The following is a 25,230-nucleotide window of genomic DNA, read 5'->3' on the forward strand; positions in this document are numbered from 1 at the left end:
TGTGGCCCCAGGAAGAAGGGGTGGGCCGAGCTGGGAGCTAGCTTCCCCGAGCCTGTGGCTCACCCACTGCCCATGGGCCCCCTGCCCGGGGATGAAGCTCTTGGGCTTTGGCCCCCCTCTGCCTAGGGTGATGGGGCTTGGATGGGCTCAGGCTTTGGTCCCCCCTCCTGGATCATGTAGTAATTTCTGTTGTCTGAAGGCGGTCCCTGTACAATGAAGTTAAGAACACCTGCATTAACTGAACAGTGGGGATAAAAAAATAATGTATCAGACATAAATATACTTAAAATAACTGGATTTATTTCAAGAAAGCTTTTTTAAAAAAAAACATTTAATTTCCAGAGAGCACATAAATCATTTTTCCTTGCAGCTGTCAGTTGTGTCAGTTGTCAGCTTTCCTCTTCACTTTTGTTCCAATGAGTCATTTAAAATAAACATTGCAGCCCGTCCTCTCACACTGTGCATACCCCATGGAATGAACCAAGCATGCTGCACAGATAATGGTGCACTACATGTGGTCAAGTAGTGATAGAACGCATTGTATATTCATGGCATAGTCTACAACAGACTATTGCAATGAATATGCATGCACCAAAGGGTGGGGATGCAAGTTAAGACTGCACATTCAGCCTAAATATTATCATTTCCTAAATGTTGAGATCTTGACCTGGAAACCTTGTCGTTCTTTCATCTTATTTTTGGTGTAAATCTGTATTTTATTATACATGATATCTCACTGTTTGCTCTGGATATGCAGTTATAGAAGTCTAAATTACAGCGTACTGTGTTTATAAAAATCACCTACATATAGTGATCAAAACCACCTGGACAAAATCATTGCTAGACTAACCTATACTCCACTTACAAGAATCAAATGTCTGGACGGTTGTGATTCTTACAAAAGGAGTGCACTGTATTTCTAGAGCGTTACATCTTTTCAAGATGAAACAGTGACATTAATATAGAGGTTTCAAACTTTTTGAGCTGAGCCCCCCTTTGAGTTAAAATTTTTAGTTGCGCTCCTACAACCCAGACCAAAATAGACACCTAAAAAGTATGCTAGATAGCCTACCTAGAACCTAATGGATACCTTAACATAACTTTAATTAAATTACCTACACCTGTTCAGTTTCAAATACACAGATACTTACCAATTAATGTGTAGAACGTGTCTGTTTCTCTGTGGATAGTTTATCAATTTCTAGGGAGATTTTGAAATGGACAGTCAGAGGTTGTTTTCTACTTCCAGTGTCGAATGGTACTTTGTCTTTAGCACATCCAGCAGAGAGAATCCAATCTCAGACAAATAAGATGAGCCAAATGGTAACAGCTTTGATCGTACACTTTGACAAAGCTGGATATTTGGAGCCAACTTCCACCAAAAATCCCCCAAAGGCTGTTTTTTAAATGGAATGTCCTGTGTCCTATCACTGTGAAGTTTAATCAGCTTCCATCTCTCAAATGACTTTCAGAAGCACAAGGTCACTGCCTCAGCTACAAAAGGTTGGATCATCCAGTCATTCAGGGGTACATTTCCTTTTTGGAAAATATTTACACAAACTGGCTCTGAGAGAAGTCAAGTGATTCTTGATTGGTTCCACAACACTCAATAGTTCAGATACTGTTAAATCGATAGTGTCAGTTAACAACAGGAATGGAACACTTAAACCAGTTTTGATCTTTGTTTCCCAGAGATCTAGCTTTCTTTGAATGCTGATATCTTGTTGTGCAGGTCAAAAATAGGACTCTCTGCCCCTTGCAATGAGAAATTTAGAGAATTCAGTTTGTCAAAAATATCGGCAAGGTAAGCCAAAAGCACAAGCTAAGCAGTGTCTCTGCCTTGCTGAAATTCAAATTCACTAGAAAAGTTAAACTTTGTTTCGCAGTTCCCCCCTGAATAGCCACCTGACTTCCATGTGAAACAACAAAGCATTGTACTCTGCTCCCATTTCTGCACAAAGCATTGCAAAGAGATGCACCTTTGTGGGCTGTGTCTTGATAAAGTTCATGACATTAATAGCAGAACTCAAAACATCAGTAAGTTGTTGATCCATGTTTTGAGTTGCAAGGGCTTTGCGGTGTATTATACAAGTCCATGATATAGTGGAGCAATTTCAAACACTTTGGCTTTCAAGCCTGCCCTACCTCCTCCAAGCATAAAAGGAACTCAATCTGTGCAGATTCTGACACAGTGAGAAGTTAGGAGGTTGTTTAAAATACAGTTCAGATCCATTTGCATGAATCTTAATTGGCTTGCAGAACAAAAGTCTTCCAATATGCTGTTTCATGAGATTACTGAACATAAGCAACTAAATGAGCTTCTTTCAATATATCCATTGCTTCATCCAACTGAATTGCAATAGAGAGATCAGCTGTGCATTGATATTTTCTGACATGTCAGAGATTTGGTGGCTGACCACATTGTCTGATCATATTTAACTTCTCTGCTGCACTGTCACCAAACATCATCCAGCAAACATCAATCTCTGCTGGGAGAGAATCAGTTTTTCCCCAGTTTTGTAAGGCTTTTATTCTTGGCAATGTGGTATGCACCTTGATATATGCTTTAAAGCACTTGCTGAGGGAATACATATTTTTCATTGTTTTTTGTTTGTTAATTTCTTGTAACTTTCATTTGAAAGAGAATTGCTGTATTTCCTACCAGATCGCCATGTTTTGTTTCTAAATGGCATCTTAATTTTGTTGGCTTCAGGCTATCGTTTCCTAAGGTTACTAAACACACTACACATTGAGGCCTAATTTCTCCAATAACTGCAATCAAAGTGAAACCAAAATCCAAATATGCTTCATCGTGTTTTCTTGATTTTGCAATTTTTTTCTCTGTATCGACTTTTAGCTGTTTCATCTTCTGCCTTTTGTTTCAGAACACTACCGTCTTTTGGCAATAAATACTGATCCATTTTTCACCATGTAATGATATGAATAAATATCAAACTCACCAGCAGAATAATCACTGCACAACAGCTTGTTGTAACCACAGGATAGGTATGGCTATACCAAAGCGGAAGGTGGGAAAGGCAGTTGTTGCAATGAAAAATGATGGTGGGCTTATAATTAAATACATTGTCACGCACTCTTGTGTCCTGCATCAGCCTTGTATCAGCCAAAATGTCCACCTGATTAAATCAGTTGCAAAATGTTTATTCATACTATTTTGGTGTGTGCAATTGCAATGTCATCTTCTAATTATGTAATAATTTAAGGTAAAAACTGTCTTGTGCATTGCAACCCTCCTCCCACCAAAAAAGTTCCTCCATGACACCAGGGTGGCACGCCCACAGTTTGGAAACCTCTGCATTACAACTTCTGTGACTAAGAGCAAGGCAGCCTGCGGTGGCATTGTTAGACCATCTTCATTTCAAGCTACGGGAGTATTATTTACTGAGAAATAATATTAAAAAGAGTGATTTCACTGGTCACCTTTTCTTCTTTTTGGCTCCATTTTAGTTTATTTTATGCTAGGGTGGGCATCAAGATAATCCCTGCAATGATGGATTCACTTCCTATTTGCTAAAAGGCATGGCTTTTTAATAATGGTTTCCCCCTTGACAGGCCTTTGCTGAACATTAACACTTCCCTAGCTTTTGGAGAATGAGAGAGTTGGACCTCCGGACACTGCTTGATGGTGTGCATTGTAGACACAAACAGACTTGGGATGGAAAATTCACTTTAGATACTAGATGTGCATAGGCTTAAGGTTCATTCCAGAAGCCTGGAAACCTCAGGGAGCTGCTAAGATGCAATTTCCCCAGTGATAGGCATCTGTTTGGGTGCTCTTCCCGCCAGATACGGATACCTCCTGCTAACCCATTTTTGATTCTGCTTAACTGCTTTGAGTTAAACCTCTGTATACCATGCCTTTCAAGACACAGAAATTAAAATAACTAAGTGACAATATGGTTAAATATTCTTCAGAATTGCCATGCCCAGAGGGACCTGAAACTTGGAAACCTTAGCTATCTTCCTTGGGTATGTGCATGCATGGTGGGTATTAAAGGCCAGGAGAAGCTAAGCCTCCCCAAAGCTGCCTTTGAGAGGCAGACACCTGGGCTGTTGCCCTGCATGCATTCTGCCCCCAAGTCCCACTCCCACTCTTCTCTGTGGCCTGAAACCTCACTCTGCCCCTTCCCCTCCCACAAGGGCCCACCGCCTGCTGAGTTGCTCCTTTTCTCCAGCCCCTTTGTGGAGAAGAGGAGCAATGGCGAGCGGCTGGGGGGGTGGGGGGGCAGTGGGGCTTGGGGCGGAGTGTAGGCAGAGCATAGGGAGGCCTTGCGGGGAGCAGGCCAAGCAGGGGCAGGCCTCAGGGTGGAGCCACGGTCCAGGCACCAGGGAGGCCTCTGAAACTCATGCCCTCCTCCGCAAATGCCGGAGCCACATGCTGCCCATGGGTGGATGGGAGAAGGAAAAATCTCACCCCCCTCCAATAGAAACATTTGGAGAACAGTGTTACTGAAATTTACAGCCCTTCACTTACAAGCACAGCCAAGTAAGTGCCTTTGGATTACAAACCCTTTCTTCACATATTGCCTGCAAGTGTATCAAGCTCACTGATGTTGTTTAATTAATAAAATTATCCTGAGAGACTGGTAACATCTTCTACCGCTAGGTCACTGCTTTTAATCCAGCCCAAAACCAAGAGTGCTTGAAAGCTGTTTACTCCTTGATGGCTCCTCAGTGGAGTACCAGTATGTTACTAGTAATATCATGTTCAGTTCCTAATGGAAAAAAATTACAGTATTTCCATCCACAGAACTCAAAGCTCTTGGGAAAAAATAAGCCTCATAGTACCCCAGGTGATTCTACTAGTAGATATCAACCCAATTTTACATAGGGGAAATAGAATCACTGAGGGGCTCAGTGAGTTTTCCATAAGTTTGTGTGATCTTGGGAAAGGCAGTAAAAAAACTTAAATCCCAGTCCTCAGCATTAACCACAGGCTGTGATTTCTATGTATGCAGTAGGGATACATATTAGAACAAAACAAAACAAAAAACCCATCATACTCTTATTATTCACTTTGAATACTGCTGTTCCCGGGAATGTGCCAGTATTTGAATGTTTGTTCCAAACATTCAATTAGCAACCAGGGCTGTGATAAAAAAAACAAACCAAAAATTTACAATAATCTCAACCTTAGAAATGCTCTGGAGAGCTTGCTGATGAGAAACTCCATCCTGAAGGCTGGCAAAGGCTCCAATCAGCTAATATATCAAAGTTCAAGTGTAGCTTGACTACTCTCCAGTCCTCAATAAGAGATACAAAATAATTCCCACAGATCAAGCCACAATTCCAAGGACAAAGCAAGAAAAATATGCATTACTACACCCTACAAAATTGTAAATGGATCATGGTGGTCAAGCCCACGCTTGGAAGCTGTATCTAATAAAACAAAGTATATGTTAGAATGTCTGTTGTTGAATTCATCATCAGTACCGTAAGCCACCTCCACAGGTCGATGGAGACAGGCTGTTTACTTCCAGATCTTATATGAAACAGAACAGGGGTAGCATTTTAGTCTTGGTTCAGAATAACAGAAATAAATGATTATTGTAAAGAAGTAGTTAACCACACCATCTGTGAGAAATTAAGTATATTTTTAGAATCTGGAGGCTTTCTTCATCTTTACCACATCTAAGACAGGTCACACAGTACAGGGATCTAAACTTTTCCCAGCTGTCTTTCAGCATCAGATGTAAGCATTTCACCATGTGACATCTATCTCCCTAGCTAGTTTGGTTCTGGGATTTGAATACTGCACATATTTCTATCCATGTTTTATTATATCATGAATTCCAACTCTATTAAAATTCTTAAAACATTAAATTATTCAGATAATCATAGAAAATAGCAACAGAGAGAACAACAACAAAAGCATTCCCTATGTTTTGTCCAGATGATAAGAACCACAAAATGCATGCTAATTCCAAAACTAAATTCCCAGGAACCATTTGTTCATTTACTCTTAGGAAACCTAGTAGTTACCATTGAGTTACAGCTAACTGAGATGGCTACTTCTAAAAAGTTTATTCTGGGCCAGATCTGATACCCTTACTTACACTGAGCAAGTAGTAATGAGTTAAAAGTGGCAGGAGACAGCCATCTTTAATCTCTACAAATTATTTACTTCTCAGAACTATTTAAAAAAGATTGTTTCAGATTATAACAACTGCAGCTGCCCTTTTAAGGAAGTTGCTGCTGACAGAGTCAGGATTTTAAACAGCTGCAGAACTTCCTTAGTAAGGGTTTTCATGAATAGTTCTTTAACATATTGGGTCACGCTCCGCTATCTTCACTCACAATGAGCAGCATCTTCCTGAACAAGTAGTCAGTCCTGTTGTCTTCATTGGGTCTGTCTGTGATGTGCTCAAGGTGTGAAAGGTACAGTATAATAATTTGGCTGTAAGATTAAATGGGATATTGAATGATGAAAGTCTGTTGTCCAATAATACAGTACAGCAGCCCCCGTTGCTGTAAAATCTACAGGCGCCTCCTAGGATATACTTTACATAATAGAGCAAGTAGCTGTGTGTCAGGTCCGATGAGGGGGAGATCAATCAGCCAAATCATAGTAATGGCTGCGCTCATATAGATCCTGAAGATTTGGTTTTGAGATCTCAGTCTTTGCAAGGCAGTGATCAATAATTGAAAACTGAATTAAAATGTGTATTTCTGATCATTAAGAACATTTATTGAGTGGGGAAAAGCCAGGCATAAATTGAGCTACCACAAACCGTATTTTTTAATAGCATATGTAAAGGTACTATCAATGTAGCTAGGCCCCCACAAGGGACATTCTTCTTTATTAAGGTCATATGAGCCCCGTACAGCATGCTTGGGGAACTGGTTTGCTTGCTCTCCAGTGATTAACTACATATAGTGAGGTGTTGTATAAATGACGATGATATAGTATGCTACAAAGGCTTTATCAGCACAAGTTTGGGGTTGTCACATTACTCACATTCCTAGGCCTTTGACAAATTCCCCATGAGGAAAGATTCTGAACTTTCTGAGGCATCTGAAACCTGTATCTAGGCTCATCTTAGCCTTCTCTGATTTTGTATTTTACTTCACAATAATTTGAAGAAGGATTCAAAAGTTTTAAGGCCAGGGGGGGCCATTATTATGATAATCAATCTCTTCTCTAATAGATCACATAGACCCTTACCTACTAATTCCTGCATCAAGTCCATAACTTCTGTTTGAGCTAGCATATCCTAATGTTTAGAAAGATATTCATTTTTGATTGAAATAGTGAGGGAATAAATTTAAATAACTTTAAAATTACCTAAACCTTTGTCCAGAATTCAAATGGAATTAAGTCTGAAATTTTTCTGAGCTTTGATGTAAGTTGTTCACTTTTTTCTCCTCTCCTTTACATCCTATTTTTCTCCTCCAGTATTAACCACCCTTGAAACTTCCTTATTTTGGCAGCTGTCAGGAGCAGAAGTACAAAAATATCACAAGAAAGCCCCTTAAGAAATTTTCAGTCTGATTTCTAAACAGCAGAGATTGAGAAATTAGGTTTATTTGAGCTTTAAGTAGCTGATTTTTTCCCCCTTGAATATCCTGATTCTTAGGATCTCCAGCAAACTTTTCTTTAGATTAATTATTCAGCTGTCAATCAAAACCTGGATGTAAACTTCCTAGCTCTATAATGGGCCAAACCACAGCCTAGAACCAAATCTGAGGTAACAAAAATGTGAATCCAAACCCAAACTTCGGGAAAGTTTTAAGATGACAGAATTGGCCTATTGCACACTGATATGTTTGAACTCAAACTGGAATCTGAACTACAACCTGGATCTAAGGTTTGGATTCAGGATTTTGGACCATCTCTGTCTGGAGGTAATCTTTATTACATTGGCTTGTGCAAGGGGAGTGTTGCCCCCTTACTAACATTCAGTGGGGGTGTTTTAGTTGCTAGCTCCCAGTACTAAAAAGGGGTCTATAGGGAATCAGGACCTGAGACTGACAGCCCCCAGGAACAATGGGAGAGGCCAATGCTCCAGGTCACCCTGAATGACAGGGCGGGCAGGCTAATCAGGGAGTCAGGAAAGTCCCGTCCTTTGTGTGAGCTGGATTTGCTTGGGTCAGACAGAGTGGGGCCGAGCTAAGGAGAAAGCAGGGGCTCAAGCTGAGTTGGGGAGCAGAGCTGTGCCAGATCCAGAGAGAGGCCCTGTCCTGGGAGCAGAACTGCAGCCCCAAAGCCAAAGGCAGAGCAGACTTGCCCTGGGAGGAGAGCTGCAGCAACCAGAGCCAGAGGGGCCAGAAAAGCAGCCCAGAAAGCAGGTCAGTGCTGGGAGCAGGGAGCAGAGTCACAGAAGCAGCCTGCAGAGCAGACCTGTCCTGGGAGCAAAGCTGCAGCAACCAGAGCCAGAGGGGCCAAAGAAACAGCCCAGGGAGCTAGAGGCAGTGCAGCAGCAGCGCTGAGACTGAGTGGTGGAGCTGGGGCTGGAGCAGTGCGGAGCTGGGTGCGGTGAGCAACTGGGGTGACTGAGGGGGACCCTGGGCAACGGGCCCAGTACAAGGAGACACCTCAGCCAAGGGGCTCTGCAGGCCAGGCTTGGATCGTAACCCCGATAGGGTGGGGGCGACACTGGGAAGAAGGGTCCTACCACTTAGAGCCTGAGAGCGTGTGGCCACCACCAGACCAAGTGTCCGACCCACAGCATCCCTGCAGCACAGCCAGGGTCTGAGAGGAAGGCCTGGGACTTACAAGGAACAGCGTGAACTGCCCTGACATTCCAGAGACACTGTTTGTGATGTTCCCTGCCACAGAGCGGGGTGATGTGTTTCCTTTAACCTTTCCCTTTTTCCTTATTCTTTTTAAAATTAATTGTTGATTAAATAACTTGCATTTGCTTTAACTTGTATGTAATGGTCAGTGGGTCAGAGAAGTGCCCAGTGCAGAGAGAGTACCCCAGAGTGGGGACACTCTAGCCCCTGTCCTAGGTGACCACAGCAGGGTTGGGGGTCGAGCCCCCCAGGAATCCTGGGCCCAGCCTTGTTGTGGTTACGAGGACTCTGCCAGACAGGAGAGTGAAAGGGGCGTCCTCAAGGGCAGGGAGGCCACTGGGTAAAGGAAGTGGGAGCGAGGACTCAGATCCTTTCGCTAGCCCACTTCACCGGGGTAGTGCAGAAGCCAGGAAAGTTCCCCACAAGAGCGGGACTATTCCCCTGCTTACACTTGAAATGGGGCAGAGCACAGGCATGCTGCTCCAGTGGGATTATTATATCTCAAGAGCTCAGTGCCTTCCAAAGACAATGTGTCTGCTACACCACCTCATGCAAAGAGCTCCCCTACCAATCCAGCCACCTCCACTGACTACTGTGGAATATGAGTGTTACCTGGGCTCTGCCTGCTCCCTGCCTCAGGGGATGCTAGCAATGAGCAGTCCCTTTGCTGTAATTATGCCTGGCCTCTATACCCACACTTGTGCACCTGTGCAAGGCCATGCTAAATCTATCCAGAAATGATTTTTGTTACTGGAATCATCTCCTGAGTTACGCTGATGAGGGATATTGTTGACTCCTCAGTGACTTCACTTATCTCATTAAATGGATGTACCTACCATATTTGCATGCTCATTATCTAATTATCATCCATTCCCTACTCCTGACAATGCCACAGGCATATTTTCCCATATTAGGAAATTCACCTCTTTAAAAAATTGACATTTTTTTCAAAGCAACAGTACCCCTATGTTGTGTTGGCTGAAAAACCAACTAGTTCCATAGTAGTCATCATTTTAAATGTCTCAATAAAAAGACTTCCAGTCAATGAGCAACAGTGTTTATCGAAGCAGGTAAGATCTTAGACTGTATTAAGACATTGATAGAAAATAATTGAGAATACATTATATATTCATGCTGTTACATAGATGGTACATCTTCAGACTTGACTGTTGTATGCAGAGTGGTCACTTCAAAAGATACAGCAGCTCTAGAAAAGCTCTACAAAAATAGTCAGTCAGGGCTAGGGCTTACATTACAAAAAGAAATTTGAGAGATGAAGACCTCTTAGTTTGGCTACCTGTAGAAATGGAAACAAACCTCACACTTCCGTTTTAGATCTAGATTTTTGTACCAACAGAAGGCTGAAAATTTTTTGATAATTTTTTTCACCAATAAAGGGGTTCATCAAAATGAATTTTATAGCGAACAAAATTTCATAGGATGAATTTTTTCCATTTTCCAAATAAAATAATTTTGCTTAAAAATTGTTTCTCATTTTTCACTGAATAAAGCAAAAAGTGAAAAAATTCAAATGAAACAAATTCCCCCCCCCAACATTTTTTTGCAAACCCCACTCACTCCCAAAATTTCAATCAGTGTATTTGAACGTCCCTTACCAAAATGTGGAGAGGTTTCAAATCCCAAATTCTGGTTCAACTCACTGTAGACTCTTGTCATTTCACCAAGCTCATTTCTTTCAGGACTTGATCTTGCAAGGTATTAAGTAGTCTGGCCTGATCCACAAAGCAATTAAGCACATGCTTGACTTTAAGAAGGTGAACGGTCCCACTGACTTCTTCAGTGAGACTACTCATGTGCTTAATGCTAAATACATATTTAAGTGCTATGCTGGACAGAGGCCAGAGCATTCAGTACCTTGCAGACTGAGTCCTAAATCTTTCATTAGAAATCACTCGGTTCCAGTCCTTCACCAATTTTGCACTTTTTGGGGGGTGGGGTGGAGTATGAAAATTAAGACGCAGGGTCCAATTCATGACTGCCTTATGCCACTTTGATGCTAGTCTAATGTCTCTGAAATGTCCTGAAACTGGTGTTGTGCAGTAGTGAATCATAAGAACCTAAGAACGGCCATATTGGGTCAGACCAAAGATCCATCTAGCCCAGTATCCTGTCTTCCAACAGTGGCTAATGCCAGGTGCTCCAGAGGGAATGAACAGAACAGGTAATCATCAAGTGATCTATCTCGTCACCCATTCCCAGCTTCTGGCAAACAGAGGCTAGGGACACTTCAGAGCATGGTTTTGCATCCCAGCTCATCCTGGCCAGGATGCCATTGATGGACCTATCCTCCATGAATTTATCTAGTTCTTTTTTGAACCCTGTTATAGTCTTGGCCTTCACAACATCCTTTGACTGAGTTTCACAGGGTGACTGTGCATTGTGTGAAGAAATATTTCCTTTTGTTTGTTTTATACCTGCTGCCTATTATTTCATTTGGTGACCCCTAGTGCTTGTGTTATGAGAAGGAGTAAATAACACTTCCTTATCTACTTTCTCCAGACCAGTCATGATTTTATAGACCTCTATCTTATCCCCCCTTAGTCGTCTCTTTTTCAAGCTGAAAAGTCCCAGTCTTATTAATCTCTTCTCATATGGCAGCCATTCCATACTCCTAATAATTTTTGTTGCCCTTTTCTGAACCTTTTCCAATTCCAATATATTCTTTTTGAGATAAGGTGACCACATCTGCCTGCAGTATTCAAGGTGTGGGAGTGCCATGGATTTATATAGAGGCAAGATGATATTTTATGTCTTATTATCTATCCCGTTCTTAATGATTCCCAACATTCTGTTTGCTTTTTTGACTGCCGCTGCAGATTAAGTAGATGTTTTCAGGGCCTGAGTATGCCTTTCTCCTCCCTCTCCCCATATAGTGCAAGTTTTCTGGGAAATTCATTATATGGATGGATGGACAGATGTGTACGTACTGGCAATTTCAGACAGTTATTCATCAGGAGAAAATTACCCTTATTAACTTGTCTTTGTAACTTGATTAGAGCTTGATGTCCAAATCAAATAAAAACCAAACTAAACTTAAGTATAAATTTTTATTCCAGATTAGTCGGCCTTGTGACAGTAATCATAAACCAGAGGGTTTAAACAGCAAAAGGGAAAGAAATTAATCTGTTCATATACTGAAATAAATTGTAGAGGATGCAGACGACTTGACATGACAAGTCCTTTAGGTGAATATATTGAATCATGGCATTTATAGCAAGGATTGGGGGATGGGAATCTGTGTGTGCTCACTAAGAAACTATTTTATTCAAATGCGTAGGGTATTGGGGACTCCAGGCTTAAGCTATCTACATAGAATGCCAAACACATCTGATCAGACAATAAATGGAATAGGCAGATTGGCCAAAACTCATCCCTAAACCATTGACTTCAATAAGTTACACCAGGAATTCATTTGATCCAGTGTTTTCCAAATTTTGAAATTCCATGACTCCTTTCCTTTCATTACTTTCCATTCCTTCATATCTGAGAGAATGTTTTCTGAGTTACTTCCTGTTTTTTTCTATTAGATACCATAATTTTCTTCCCTTCATGATTTACAATGTTATATAGTATCACTGAGTTCCTTAAAAGCTACTTCTTTCTCTCCCATCTCAGCCTATATTTCAGTGGCGGGTGAAGTGATTAATTAATTTCAGTGGAGTTTTGATTACACCGCCTCTGAAGGTGGCCCAAATCTGATTTGAGATGAGGCTATATGCGAGTACATTATTTAGCTTAAAAAATTACTTCAGACTGAAAACGTACAGAGCAATAATCATGCGTTAAAAAAGCTGGTCAGAGCTAGTCTCAGACTAGGTGTGTAATAGAAATGCTGCATAAGAACCAGGACAAATCTCTACAAAGAGCTAGTCATGATTTAGGGTTTGTCTACATTTGAAACGCTACAGCAGCATAGCTGAAGCTGTGCCATTGCAGTGCTTCAGTGTTGACCCTACATCTACACTGAGGGGAAGGGTTCTCCCATTGGTGTAGGCAATCCATTTCCCCAAGAGGCAGTAGCTAGGTCGAAAGAAGAATTTTTCCAACAACCTAGCGCTGTCTACACTAGGGGGGTAGGTCGGCTTAGCTTTGGATTTTTCATACCCCTAAGCGACATAACTGGGTTAACCTAATATTTTAGTGTAGGCCAGGCATAAGTGGCCTGGCAAAGCCTCAATTTAGTATTTATCAGATGAAATACATCTCACCAGATCAAGTAAATGAAGAAATAGACCCAAGTTAACTTTAATGGAAGAAATGATCCTAAGCAGAATTCATTCTGCTTTTATCTCAATAGTAGTGCTGGAATTTTAAATGCGTTTTAAAGTTACAAAAAGTATAAATGTTTCTAATTCAGTAAATAATTCATTAATCCTACTTTGATTTAATCCACTCAATGCTGGTGGTTGTTTTTCAAAGACAGATTAATATTTATTTTGCCACAAAACAGGTGGCTAGCTTGGGACTGAATTTATTTCCCCAAGAGACATTTTGGCTCAGAAAGTTTGCTTCTGGTACAAGTCAGCAAAGCTAAGAACTTTAATTCTTACATGATCCCTCACAAACAAGGCCCTGCTTTACTGGAAGTCCTTGTTTGTATCTGTTCGTACTCTAGTGCCAGCACTAAATGTATTTTCGTAGACAAGGGACCCTGATTAGCAACTTGACCTTTACTGGTGGAGAGTTTGTCAAGGGATGTCATAATAACAAAGTGCCACTACTCCACCAGCGGGGGAGGAAGGGAACAATTGGCACAGCACACAATGTGTGGGCAAACTGGCTCCTTAGTATCGGAGAGATTTGTTGATTCAGTGCATCTCATGGACAGTCTTCTCTGGAGGGGCTTCTGCAGAGCTCTGCCTACAGTTTAAATCTACTTCCCCTGGGTTAAATCCTTCCTCACTCTTGGATGTAGCTGGTTGTACAGGCAAAGAAGATGTCAACTGCCACATCGGCGGAGAAGGTGTTCCTAAGAAGTATCCACATGAGGTTATACTTTGGTTTCTAACTAAGGCCCTACTTACTTTTTGATATTGCAGAAATTGTGGATTTTGCAATATTAGGCTTCCATTGCAATTTTGACAGCAGGGGCCCCTGGTTTTAGCCCTACGCGGCTAACAGCGGAAAATTGCGGAAAAGTAATAATGGACTTCATTACCACAAATAAGATGCATTATTACTTTTCCGCAATTGTCCATAGCTTGTCCGTAACTGAGCCACAATTTTTTAAAGTCATCCTGCTATTCAAGTAGGGTCTTATTTATAACAGGAAAAACAAAAGCACCTAGACTGTGTTTGCCTATTATGAGCCTTTCAGAATGCCCCATAGGCCAAGAGATCTGACTCTCGCAGACCAAGAGCAGGGAGAGAGAATTCAAAAGTTGGGCCTCCTCATGGAGAGCTCCCTACATAGCAGCACTCTTTTTTCAATGAGGAGGCTCTAACCAGACTGCCTCTACTGACTGCAGCTGTGGCAGTATGTCATGGGGCGAGCGAGTGAGAGATAGAGGGGGGCAGCCTCTCAGTTACTGCTAGAAACTGGGCCATGGGTGATCAGGCCTAGTGGTCAGAGCAGAAAGCAGCTTCAATCCCAGGGTCAGGGTCAGAGTCAGAGTCAGGAACCAACAGCCATACCAGGAGTGAGGAACTAACAGCCAAGCCAAGGATCAGATCCAGAATCAGGAACCAGGGTGAGGAACCAGAAACAGGAGTAAGCTGAGGTAGGTCTGAACAGGAGCAAGGCTGGGGAACAAGGCAGGATAAAGAACTGAAGCTGGGCTGGAGTAAGACAGGAACAAAGAAAGGAGGAGCAGCTGCAAGTACAGGGAGTATCGCAGCTGCAGGCATGCACCCATTAGGGTTGTCAGGCATCGGGTTTTCGACTGCCGCGCCTGGTTGAAAAGGAAACCTGGTGGCTCCGCTCAGAATCACTGACTGCGCCCCTAAAAGTCCAGTCAGCAGCACAGCAGGGCTAAGGTAGGGTCCCTGCCTCACCTGGCTCCGTGGAACTCCTGGAAGTGGCTGGCATGTCCGGCTCCTAGGCGCAGGGGCATGAGGGCTCCCATGCTGCCCCCACCCAAAGTACCAGCTCCAAAGCTCCCATTGGCTGGGAACTGCGGCCAGTGGGAGCTGCAGGGGCGATGGCTGTAGGTGCAGGCAGTGCCTAGAGCTCCCTGGCCCCTCTGCCTAGGAGCTAGACATGCTGGATGCTTCCAAGATTCACCTGAGGTAAGTACCACCCAGCCAGAGCCTACACCCCAAACTCCCTTCTGCCACCAAACCTCCTGCCCCAACCCTGAGCCTCCTCCTGCACCCAAACTCCCTCCTGGAGCCCACACCCAACACCCTACCCCAGCCCTGAGCCCCCTCCCACACCCAAATTCCCTCCCTCCCACACCCCAACCCTCTGCCCCAGTCCTGAGCCCCTTCCTGCACCCCAAGCCCCTCATTCCTGGCCCAATCCTAGAATCCACACCCCCAGCCAGAGCCCGCACCCCCTCCTGCACCCCAACTCCCGCCTAGCCCAGTGAAAGGGAGTAAAGGTGGGGAAGAGCGAGCGACAGAGTGAGGGGGGGGATGGAGCAAGCGGGGGGGGGCAGGGCAAGGTGTCAGTTTTGTGCAATTAGAACATTGGCAACCCTATAACACATTGAGCAGTCAGAGAGGAGCTGCTGCTGTGCTAAAACCAGCCACTTTGTGAGCAGTCAGGTAGCACATGCAGGCAATCAGGCAGTTCACAGGAGGCCAGCTTGTTGGGTTGCCAGGAGGCTCTGCTGCAGGCCCTGATCCCTGACAGTTATGCAGGCACCAAGTCATTTAAGAATCTCTAGTTTAAAAGCAACACCTTAATCTCCTCCTAATAACCAATAGGTAGCCAGTGCACAACACTGTTATGTCTTCAATAGGACAGTCACATTACCTGCAGTATCCCAGTTGATGTAAAACTGAAGCCATAATGTGAAGTGCATTGCAATAGTCTTCTCTGCACTGATTCAGACCATACTGGTGTACTGTTTTACATAAGTGTTCCATACAAAACCAAAAAGTTGGTTTTGGGGGTTGCAAGTGCTTAAAAGTTAGGAAATGCTGAAATTGCATCTGCCAGTTCAGCCCCTTGTGCTTACGCATTATGATACAATCTTTGGTTATGTGATCACCTGCTATTTTTTCCCACAAGACCCCTACCTCACTCAGCATACCTCAAGGGATCTGTTAACGTTGTGTCAAATCCACACAACCACCATGCTCCCCTAGCAAAATTATTCTAGAGCCATTAGGGTTAAATACGTCTACTGGTAGAGATCATTGCTTTAGGGCTTAATTGTGCAACCCTCCTTTACATTGGGCTACACTACACCTTGCAGTCTGCCAAGATTCATTATCAAAACTCAGTTCCTGATTCCCCTTTGCTCCATGGGAGAACTTTGCCTGGCACAGCTCACTTCCCCTTGGTGCTGGTTCAGCCGCACTAGCACAGTGGGAGCCAAAGCTAAGACGTTGCTCCTTCCTTGTCCCACTTGCACAGGAGAGGAAATAATGATTGATGGCAGTGACTGATGGCAGCTGTTTTCCCCAAGATGTTGGTTCCCCTGTGCTATTGATAGCCCCTCTTACATCCCAGCATGGGCTCCTAGGCTGGCTCAAAACTGAACCCAGTGGTGCAAGTAAGTATTCACCAACATGAAATCCAGATTTTCAATCTGGAAATTTAGCAAACAAATCCAAAAATCCAGGGGTGCACAGTCTGGCCATCTTGTAGTTTCTCAGCTTTGATCACCTCAGTGACAGTTAGGGTGACCAGATAGCAAGTGTAAAAATATCAGGACAGAGGTGGGGGGTTATAGAAGAAAACATAAGAAAAAGCCCCTAAAATCGGGACTATCCCTATAAAATCGGGACATCTGGTCACCCTAGTGACAGTGAGCCTTCAGGAACTTTCCTGTGCATAAACTCTGCCATCCCTGTGAGTACAAAGTCTTCCTTGCATAGTACTTGAATATCCCTCTCCCCCATTCCCAATTATTACCAGATGATGATACCACCATTTAAATGAATGTATATGGCCCAAAGTTCCATTCAAAAGAGACAAGAGGGCAATGTTATTATTGCTAAGATTATCTGTCTTTAATAGTCTCCCCCTATTTTTTAAATGGGCTTCACCCAGGTCTCAGCCATTGCCCTTCAGGAAGAATTTGGAGCTGAAGTGACATCATCACATACTATTCCTGCTTTCTTTAAGAGGAGCTTGCTCCTGTACATTCAGGCAAGATGTCATGGTAATGTGGAGTTATATATGCTTTCATCTAACGGGAGCCACCTGTGACTGGAGGCTAAATGTAACATGAATCTCAGAACTAGTTTGACAGCCTGTAGATAGTTCAAAGCTGTACTTACATAAATTTGCTTTAATTAGTATTATCCTGGATTCTGACTGCAGATGCTGGGACTGGATGACAGGGGATGGATCACTGGATGATTGCCCTGTTCTGTTCATTTCCTTAGAAGTATCTGGCATTGGCCACTATCAGAAGACAGGATACTGAACTAGATGGACCACTGGTCTGTCCCAGTATGGCCGTTCTTATGGAGCAACTCACAAGCCATTTGTTTCTTTAACTACCTTAGCTTTTCAGTTCTGAGCAACTGTAAATGGCACTTTAACAACACAGTAAAGGGGCTTTCAGCAGCAGATTGCTTCCTCTCTTTGAAAAGAATCACTTTTATATTTAATTATATTCCATGATTATTTTTAGTTTGAATTGGATGCTTAGCACACTTTCAGTGCTCCTCAAAATCAATACCAGCCAGGAGAGAAATTGTCTTAACGAGATAGGTAGCAGATAGACATGGAATCTATATTATATCTACTTTAATGAACACGTGGAAACAAATTCTGTTCATCACCCCACATCCTGAAACTTACAATAGGAATCGCATTTTTAAATATATAGGGTTGTGCATTTCAAACTATGCTACCCTCAGACTTATATTAAACAAGTGTGTATAGCTGGAGATTATTGTTATGATGAAAGGTGCTAATGGCTGCCATGGATTATGGGGGACAGGGTGGGGAGTGAGGGAAGATGTCTTAGATTTAAAGACAATCGTAGAACCCCTTAAAGCCAAGCGCTCTCTTTCAGGCTTCACAGAAGGAGCAATCAAACCCCTTCATGTAGTACAAAAAGCTTCGGACAGTGGTAATGACCACTCACAGCAATAGGTTACATTGTAAACCAGAGCTAAAACCAGGTAGATTGACAGGGGAATCCTTAGTTTACAAAGGCAGGGGTTAGGATATTTGTTGTAAAGGGTGTGAGTTGGGGGAACAGAAAGCCAGAAGCAGTTATGAGGATTACCCTGAAGGATGGCAGGAGGACAAAGTTTCTTGGTCACAGAACTCACTGAAGTGGAAGAGTTGGAGATTTCTGTGCAAGGAAATCCCTGCTTCTACTGTAGTTAGGGAAACAGGACTTAGTGGCACAAGATAACATTGTGAAACAAGTGAACACCAAGAATATACTGGACTCTTTTCACGGATTTCTCATCCTAAATGAACACAACCCTGTAAAGTTCTCAAATTTTGGCTAACCCACTCAGACCAGAGGGGCAACAAGGCATATTAAAGCTGAGCAGAAAAATTCTGTTTCACAGGGGATTCATAACTTCAATCAATCATAAATTGATTTCATAACTTCAATTCTCTGTGAAAGGGAATGGAGCCCTGCTCCAGGGCAATCCTCATGACAGGCTGCTTCAGAGCAGGGGACACTGGTATCCACCTAATCGGCTGCCTTAGAACCATAGATCCTGGCAGCCCAAATTGCTGAGGAGCCGCAAGCCTTAGAGCTTGGGAACCAGGACTGAGAATGATTCCATCAGAACTTCATTGAAATTGAAATGTCTCCATGAAGAGTTTCAATTTTGACAAGTCTGCAAATTTTGATGAAAAATGTTTCACTGTAATTTTTCCATCTCCCTCTTTTATTATATAAAAGTAAAACTCCTTAAACAATCTCCCTCTTTCGGAACTGACACCAATAGCAGCAATACCAGAGTGGGAGAAAGCATCAGGAACTACCATCCCTAGCCAATCTTATCTCACCCACCCTCAAGCAAATGTTTAGGTGAGCAGATTTGCCTTGCATTGAAGCCTGAATATCATCCCAGTTAGACTGACAGAATCACAAGGGGAATAAATTCCAGAGTAAATTATTCTGGAATCTTACTGTAATTAAGTTGGAGCAAGTTTTCAATGATTTGCAGTAAACCTGGCATGCAGCGTTTTTCATGGATCTCATATACATTAGATATTATATGCAGGATTAGTTACTTTGATTACTTCAATTTTGGGACATCCAATTTGGACTCTTTAAAGGAACCTGGTATTCAGAAAGTACTGAGCACCAATCCTCTGGGGGGAAAAAAATCAGACCACTTCAACGTCATCTTGGGCATCCACAAATTAAGATGCTCAAAATGTGACTAGCAACTGAGTCTTCTATGTCATGGTCAAGTGTTTTCAAAAGTGACTAGTCATTTTAAGTGCCCAAGACGAGACATCCTTAAAGGGGTCTGATTTTCAGAGGGTGAGGGCTCAGTACTGAGCACCAGGCCCCTTTGAGGAGTCCCAGAATTGAGATACCCAAAAATCACTAGTCACATTTGAAATTTTGGCCAAAGCTTTTAGTTAAATGGGCAGAAAGATTTCAAACTGACACTGATGATAAATGATACATGCTGCAAATACTATAGTTACTTAACTGAGAGGCGATGTATAGAACTCTTGCTGCCGGGACAGCTGAGGGAGCTGCCATTTTGTGTTTCAGTTCAGACGCAGAATATTAGGGAGAGTTGCTATATTCTGTTTTTCTTATTGAAACTTTAAGAAAAAACAATACAGAATAGATAATCTCACATAGGAGTCTCCTAAAAAATAGCATACATGTTTAGCTGCACAGATTTATCACACCAGCCAAAATTATAGAAGTCTGATATCTAAGCCAATTAATACCAATACAGTTTTTCAATACCAGTTGGCATGCTCCTTTAAGCACTAAATGGCTGAATTAGACTCTTCCTCTACAATATTGAGAAAAATTACAACTTATTACTGAGGCAGGAAGCTTCAAACAACAAGCATACAAACAATTGATGTACCATATGTAACAAAGTACAAATCTTTAAGATCATGCAAGGATGCTTTTAGCTATGTTCACTGCCCTATATTATGAGGGGTTTTTTTAGTTTTTTTTTCTAAGGGGAAAAAAAGGAAGTTAGCCTGAAATATCCAGCTTATAACTAAAAAAAATGTTTAAGCTTTTGCACCACTGAGACATAGAACATTCTTTGGATTAGTTAAAGAAATATCACTATGATGGATGAAACCACACTGATTAAAGGCATACTGTAGGCTTACTCTACACAGTCTTTCCCAGGAGAAACACTTAACATATTTCCATTAGCTATTTTGAAAGATCATTGAGAAATTTATTCCTATTGACTTATAAATGCAGGTGAAACATTAAAATTATCATCTTAAAAATCAGTTCTTGATTAGTTAGCAGTTAGTACAATAACAATAATGCTGTTACTTGCTGCAGGATATAAGGGTCAAATTCTTAACTCCATGGGAGTTTTGCCTATATAAGGACTGTAGCAAAAAGCTGGATAAGGAATTGCAAGGCTTAACCCTATGCATTTTCTTAGCCCTAATTCAGTGCCGTGTTCAAGCATGTGTCTCAACTTAACCTGAAGCCACAGGGACTGAAGCATGCTTTAAGTAGTTCCACGCAAAGCTGTAGCATCCTCTACATCCACGCTACACGCAAAGCTACCAGCATCCTCTGGTATCAGTTCATGGCATTACAAGGATATTCACCTTGAGAGTCCTTTGATCACTTTATGGCCTATTTCTGTCCATAACGTAGCCCTCCGGATAAGTCACATCTATCCAGATCTCTTCCAGGAAGACAAAAATCCAACTAGAAACCTAGTTTCATTTGTCTTGAGTACTTCTCCATCCTTTCTCTGCGCTTAGTCCTCAACCCCATCACAGGCTCAATAGTCTTTGTCCTAGGGCTTTTACACCCTTTCCTTAAGGCTGATAGCAGAACCCAGATCCACGCTCTGCTCTAGATTGCAGCTTGGTCTGCTCCTTTAGATGCAGTGCTGTGTCCCCAGGACATTCCCTACCTCTAAGCCCCTGGTGCTGTTTCCTAGTAGCTTTGTGTTAATAGAGCCTCTCCTCAAGTTCCTTCTAGCTCCTTCCCTGGAATGTCAACCCACAAGTATTGCTCTCTGGCTCTTACCCCATTTCCAGGGCCCACCACTGGAACTAAACAGGCTCTCCCAGAGATAGAGAGAGCAAGCATGCACACTCACTCATTCCTGGGGCTCCTTTTTCTGACACAATTCTCCTATCTCTATAGAGTCCACCCTGACCCTTTCACAGTCTGTGACACATGCTTCAGTACTTTGCAAAATTGTGGCCTTAACAATCACTTTTTAAAACAAATCCTTTTGGAGGATCTCCCTATTTTTTATAAAAGAGCCTCAAAATTAATTATTGTAATTTTCATTTATTAAAGCACCTTCCTTGTTACATAGCAGCTGTTCCTGTTTGTATCATTATCTCCCAGTGGGGATATCCCCTACTTTACTATTGATTCATTTGCAATCATTATGTTATGGGGCTTGTAGTAAATTGAAGACACTCTTGTATACTTACTACCCCAGCAACTAGTTACACAAAAAATCTGATGAGTCACAATGATTACAGCAACTAGTACATAAAAGCTAGACTGATTAGCAATAATGATTTCCAGATGTGCACTGATGACTCACTAAAGCAGTAGACCCATGTCCTGCTTTATCGGAAGACTAGAATCTATCACCAACTGAGAGGGAAGATATCACAGCTACAGGAAATGCCTTAATTTCTAGAAATGCCTAACTCTCTGGCCAGCTGTTATAACTAAAATGGGAAAAGAGAGAGGAGACTCCATGAAACTACTAAGCACTTTGCTGTTGCCAATCAATTTTATATGGAAGACACTCAAATACTATGGGGGATGGTGGCAGTATAAAATCTGAAAAGAGCACTCTTCAAAACAGTACTTGAGAGAAAAATATGCAGTGACACATCTATGTGCAGTAAAATGGTTAAAGTATGCCCTGGAATTTATACATCAACCAACCTTTATAACATTATGTAACAAAGTAAAACCTTAGGCCTTATTTACAGCACACCTTTCAAACCTTGCACTGAATACAAAATTACTAGTTTCTTCCTGAGACAAGGTGGGTGAAGTAATATCTTTTATTGGACCAACTTCTAGTGGTGAGCAACTGTCCCTTGGCCTGGCAAGAAGGGATGCCAGGCACCCTTAGACTCTTCTGGTAGCTGCTTCCCTCCCTTCCTTCCCCCTATGACTGGAAGAGTGTTAACGGGCCACTGCACCTTGAATGGTCCCTTGAATATGTGTTGACTACTTATGCTAAACAATCTGTTCCATCTTGTATTTAGCTGTGACACTGAGTAAGGGCTAGTCTACACTGGCAATGCTAAAGTGCTGCCACGGCAGCACTTTAACATGGCATGTATAGTCATGGCAGAGCGCTGGGAGAGAGCTCTCCCAGTGCTAAAAAACCCACCTCCACGAGGGGCATAGCTACTAGCGCTGGGAGTGTGGCTCCCAGTGCTGGGACACTGTCTAGACTGGCGCTTTACAGCACTGAAACTTGCTGTGCTCAGGAGGGTGTTTTTTCACACCTCTGAGCAAGAAAGTTGCAACGCTGTAAAGTGCCAGTGTAGACAAGCCCTTAGTTTCCAGACCTGAAGAAGAGCTCTGTGTGTCTAAAAAGCTTCTCTCTCTCACCAACAGAAGTGGTTCTAATAAAAGATATTACCTCACCCACTTGTCTCTCTAATATCCTGGGACTGACATGGCTACAACTACATACAATAATAGTTTCTTCCTGGAATCGTAGGCATTTCTATGGTTTTTGCACCATAGGGTCCAAGCTCTTTAAAAACACGAATGAATTTATATTCACAATACCCCATGAGAACAGGTGATATAATTCCTGATGAGGAACTGAGGCAGTTTGTTACGTGCGCCCTGCTCCACCTGGATGTCACCCTTAATGTTTGTTTTAGCTCCCTCACCTAGCACCCCTTGCTTGTTTTTTTGCTGGCCTCCCCTTCCCCACCTGAGCCCCTTCACAGTTTGTTTGCAGGTCTTCCATAGCTTGCCCAGGCCCCATGCTTTGCTGTTTACTTCCTGCCCAGGCCCTTCCCCTGATTGTTTGTTCCCTGCCTCCTGTGCCCCACCTGGCTCCCTTACCCCCATGTTCTCACACATCATCTCTGTGCTTGTGATCCTGTCCCTCACCACTTTTGTTTGATACTCTGTTCATAGCACTCTCTCATACTTACATCTGCCCCTCATCCCAGTGCAGCCAGAGAAGCCAATTTCACCCAGACAGCTGGATGTGACCCCCACCTTCTCTTAGAGACTAACAAATTTATTAGAGCATAAGCTTTCGTGAGCTACAGCTCACTTCATCGGATGCATCCCACCAAATGCATCCGATGAAGTGAGCTGTAGCTCACGAAAGCTTATGCTCTAATAAATTTGTTAGTCTCTAAGGTGCCACAAGTACTCCTTTTCTTTTTGCGAATACAGACTAACACGGCTGCTACTCTGAAACCACCTTCTCTTGTTTCACTAATCTGTGCCCTCCTCCCACCATACACAGCTCACTGTGGTGGAGCAGTGAGCCTCCGCCTTCCCTATCACCACCCTTCCGTTTATCATCCCTATCCCCCATCCCTTCTGGTGACTTCCTCATTGGCGGACCCCGACTCAGCCACTCAATGCAAAGTTTCCATTCCAACAGATTTGGGCATGGGGATACTGGAGGGAATGCCGAGGTGGGGGGACCCCTAGGCACTGATGTTGCCTGCACCATGGCTTTCTCCCCCCATATACTCCCATGGCAGCCACCATTAACACTGCTGCCAGTACCATCAGTACCTCCAGTGGGGTGGCAGCAGCAGGTACAGGAAGGGACTCCACTGCCAAATCTGCTACCACCACCAAGGGAGCCCCCTCAGCCAGCAGAAAGAGGAATAAAAAGGGCAAGAGCTCCACCCAGAAAGCTCCTTCCACCATGGCGGCTGCCACTACTGCAACCACGCCATCAGCCACAGCTCCCCATTCCCGTGCAGTCCCTTCCACCAGCTCTGGGGTCGCTCACTCCACAGCCCCCACAGCCTAGGCCCAGCTGGCCATGGCTCCACATGCTACCCCATGGCCCCTCTGTCCACTGCTGCCACTACTGCCACCTCTACTACCATCAATGCTCGGTGGGGCCCCTTCCCCCCACCCTGGCTAGAAGGCACAGTGTCTGCTGCCTCCTAGCGGCTGCCTTGCCCTACGCTGAAACCTACATAGCAAGCATTAACAGGTCAGGCTGTCAGCCATAGAGTTGGCCTCCAAGATGTATGGAATGTTTGTCTTCTTCCTGGCATTAGAAGCTGGAACCCAGGAGCCAGTGGTGAAAGACATCTTGGTGGGTGGGTGCTTCTCTGTTCCCCTTGAACCTCTGGAGGACCTGGGAATACAGGGGGTTCTCACCTCCATCTCATCTGTCCTACCCAACACTGTCCTGTTACTCCTGTTCAATTAGGGGAAACTGGTCTCCAGTCCTCTCCTGATGGAGTGAAAGGACTCCATCCTCTGCCAAGTCACCATTCAGCTGCCAGCAAGCGGTGTGTGGCAGGGGGAGCTTGAAGGGGTCTTTTCTAGTGCCCTATCAGGGCTCCTTGTACTTGGTTCACTACTCCTCAGGGATGCTCGGTGCTGCTTCTGCCAGACTTTAGGGCACATCCCGAGAGACTGTCCTTTGGCCTGGCAAGGAGGAATACCAGGAGTCCCCGGAGCGTGCTGGTCCTGCTGCCGCCAGCAAACCTTCTCTCTCAGTTTCCCCTCCTTCTCCACCAGCCAACAATCCCGCTCAGGTGCCGGGGCAGCCCCCCTGTTGTACCCAGCTGAGTGGATAGGCCCTGCTGCTGAGAACCTTTGGGCAGGGTCTGTGGAGGAGGGGGTTGCTCTGCCATCCAGAAGCAGGTCTATATCACGGGAGACCATCCCTCCTTCTCTGCCCCATCCCTGCCTCCCCAAGCCACAGTCTCATTGTCCTTGCCCACTGGACCCCCCCCCAGCTGTCCGACATTCCAGTGAGAGCCATGGAGTTCTGGGTTATCGGGGAAGGAATCAGGGGAAGTGTGGCAAGCTCGAGGGGGAGGATGCCTCCACAGGACATCTAGGAGTCAACCACTGAGCCTGATTCTGTTCCCCTTGAGAAAGTCCAGTTGGTGGACCCCCCTCCTGAATCAGGGCAATTGTTGCCAGAGCAGCTGGAGGGCCCCAAATCAGTGTCCAACCA

The 25,230-nt window shown here is 43.6% G+C and overlaps 1 protein-coding gene across 1 annotated transcript in view; it reads left to right on the forward strand.

The window, feature by feature from the left end:
- The first annotated feature begins 6,294 nt into the window (after positions 1-6,294).
- The window catches only part of RERG (RAS like estrogen regulated growth inhibitor), a 181,167-nt gene continuing 162,231 nt past the window's right edge, over positions 6,295-25,230 (forward strand). The window contains exon 1 of the mRNA XM_038387949.2: positions 6,295-6,399. The gene's annotated coding sequence lies outside the window, so the exon portion shown is untranslated. The remainder of the gene's footprint in view (positions 6,400-25,230) is intronic.

This window comes from Dermochelys coriacea, chromosome 1 (genome assembly GCF_009764565.3).
Source record: "Dermochelys coriacea isolate rDerCor1 chromosome 1, rDerCor1.pri.v4, whole genome shotgun sequence".
NCBI lineage: Eukaryota > Metazoa > Chordata > Testudines > Dermochelyidae > Dermochelys > Dermochelys coriacea.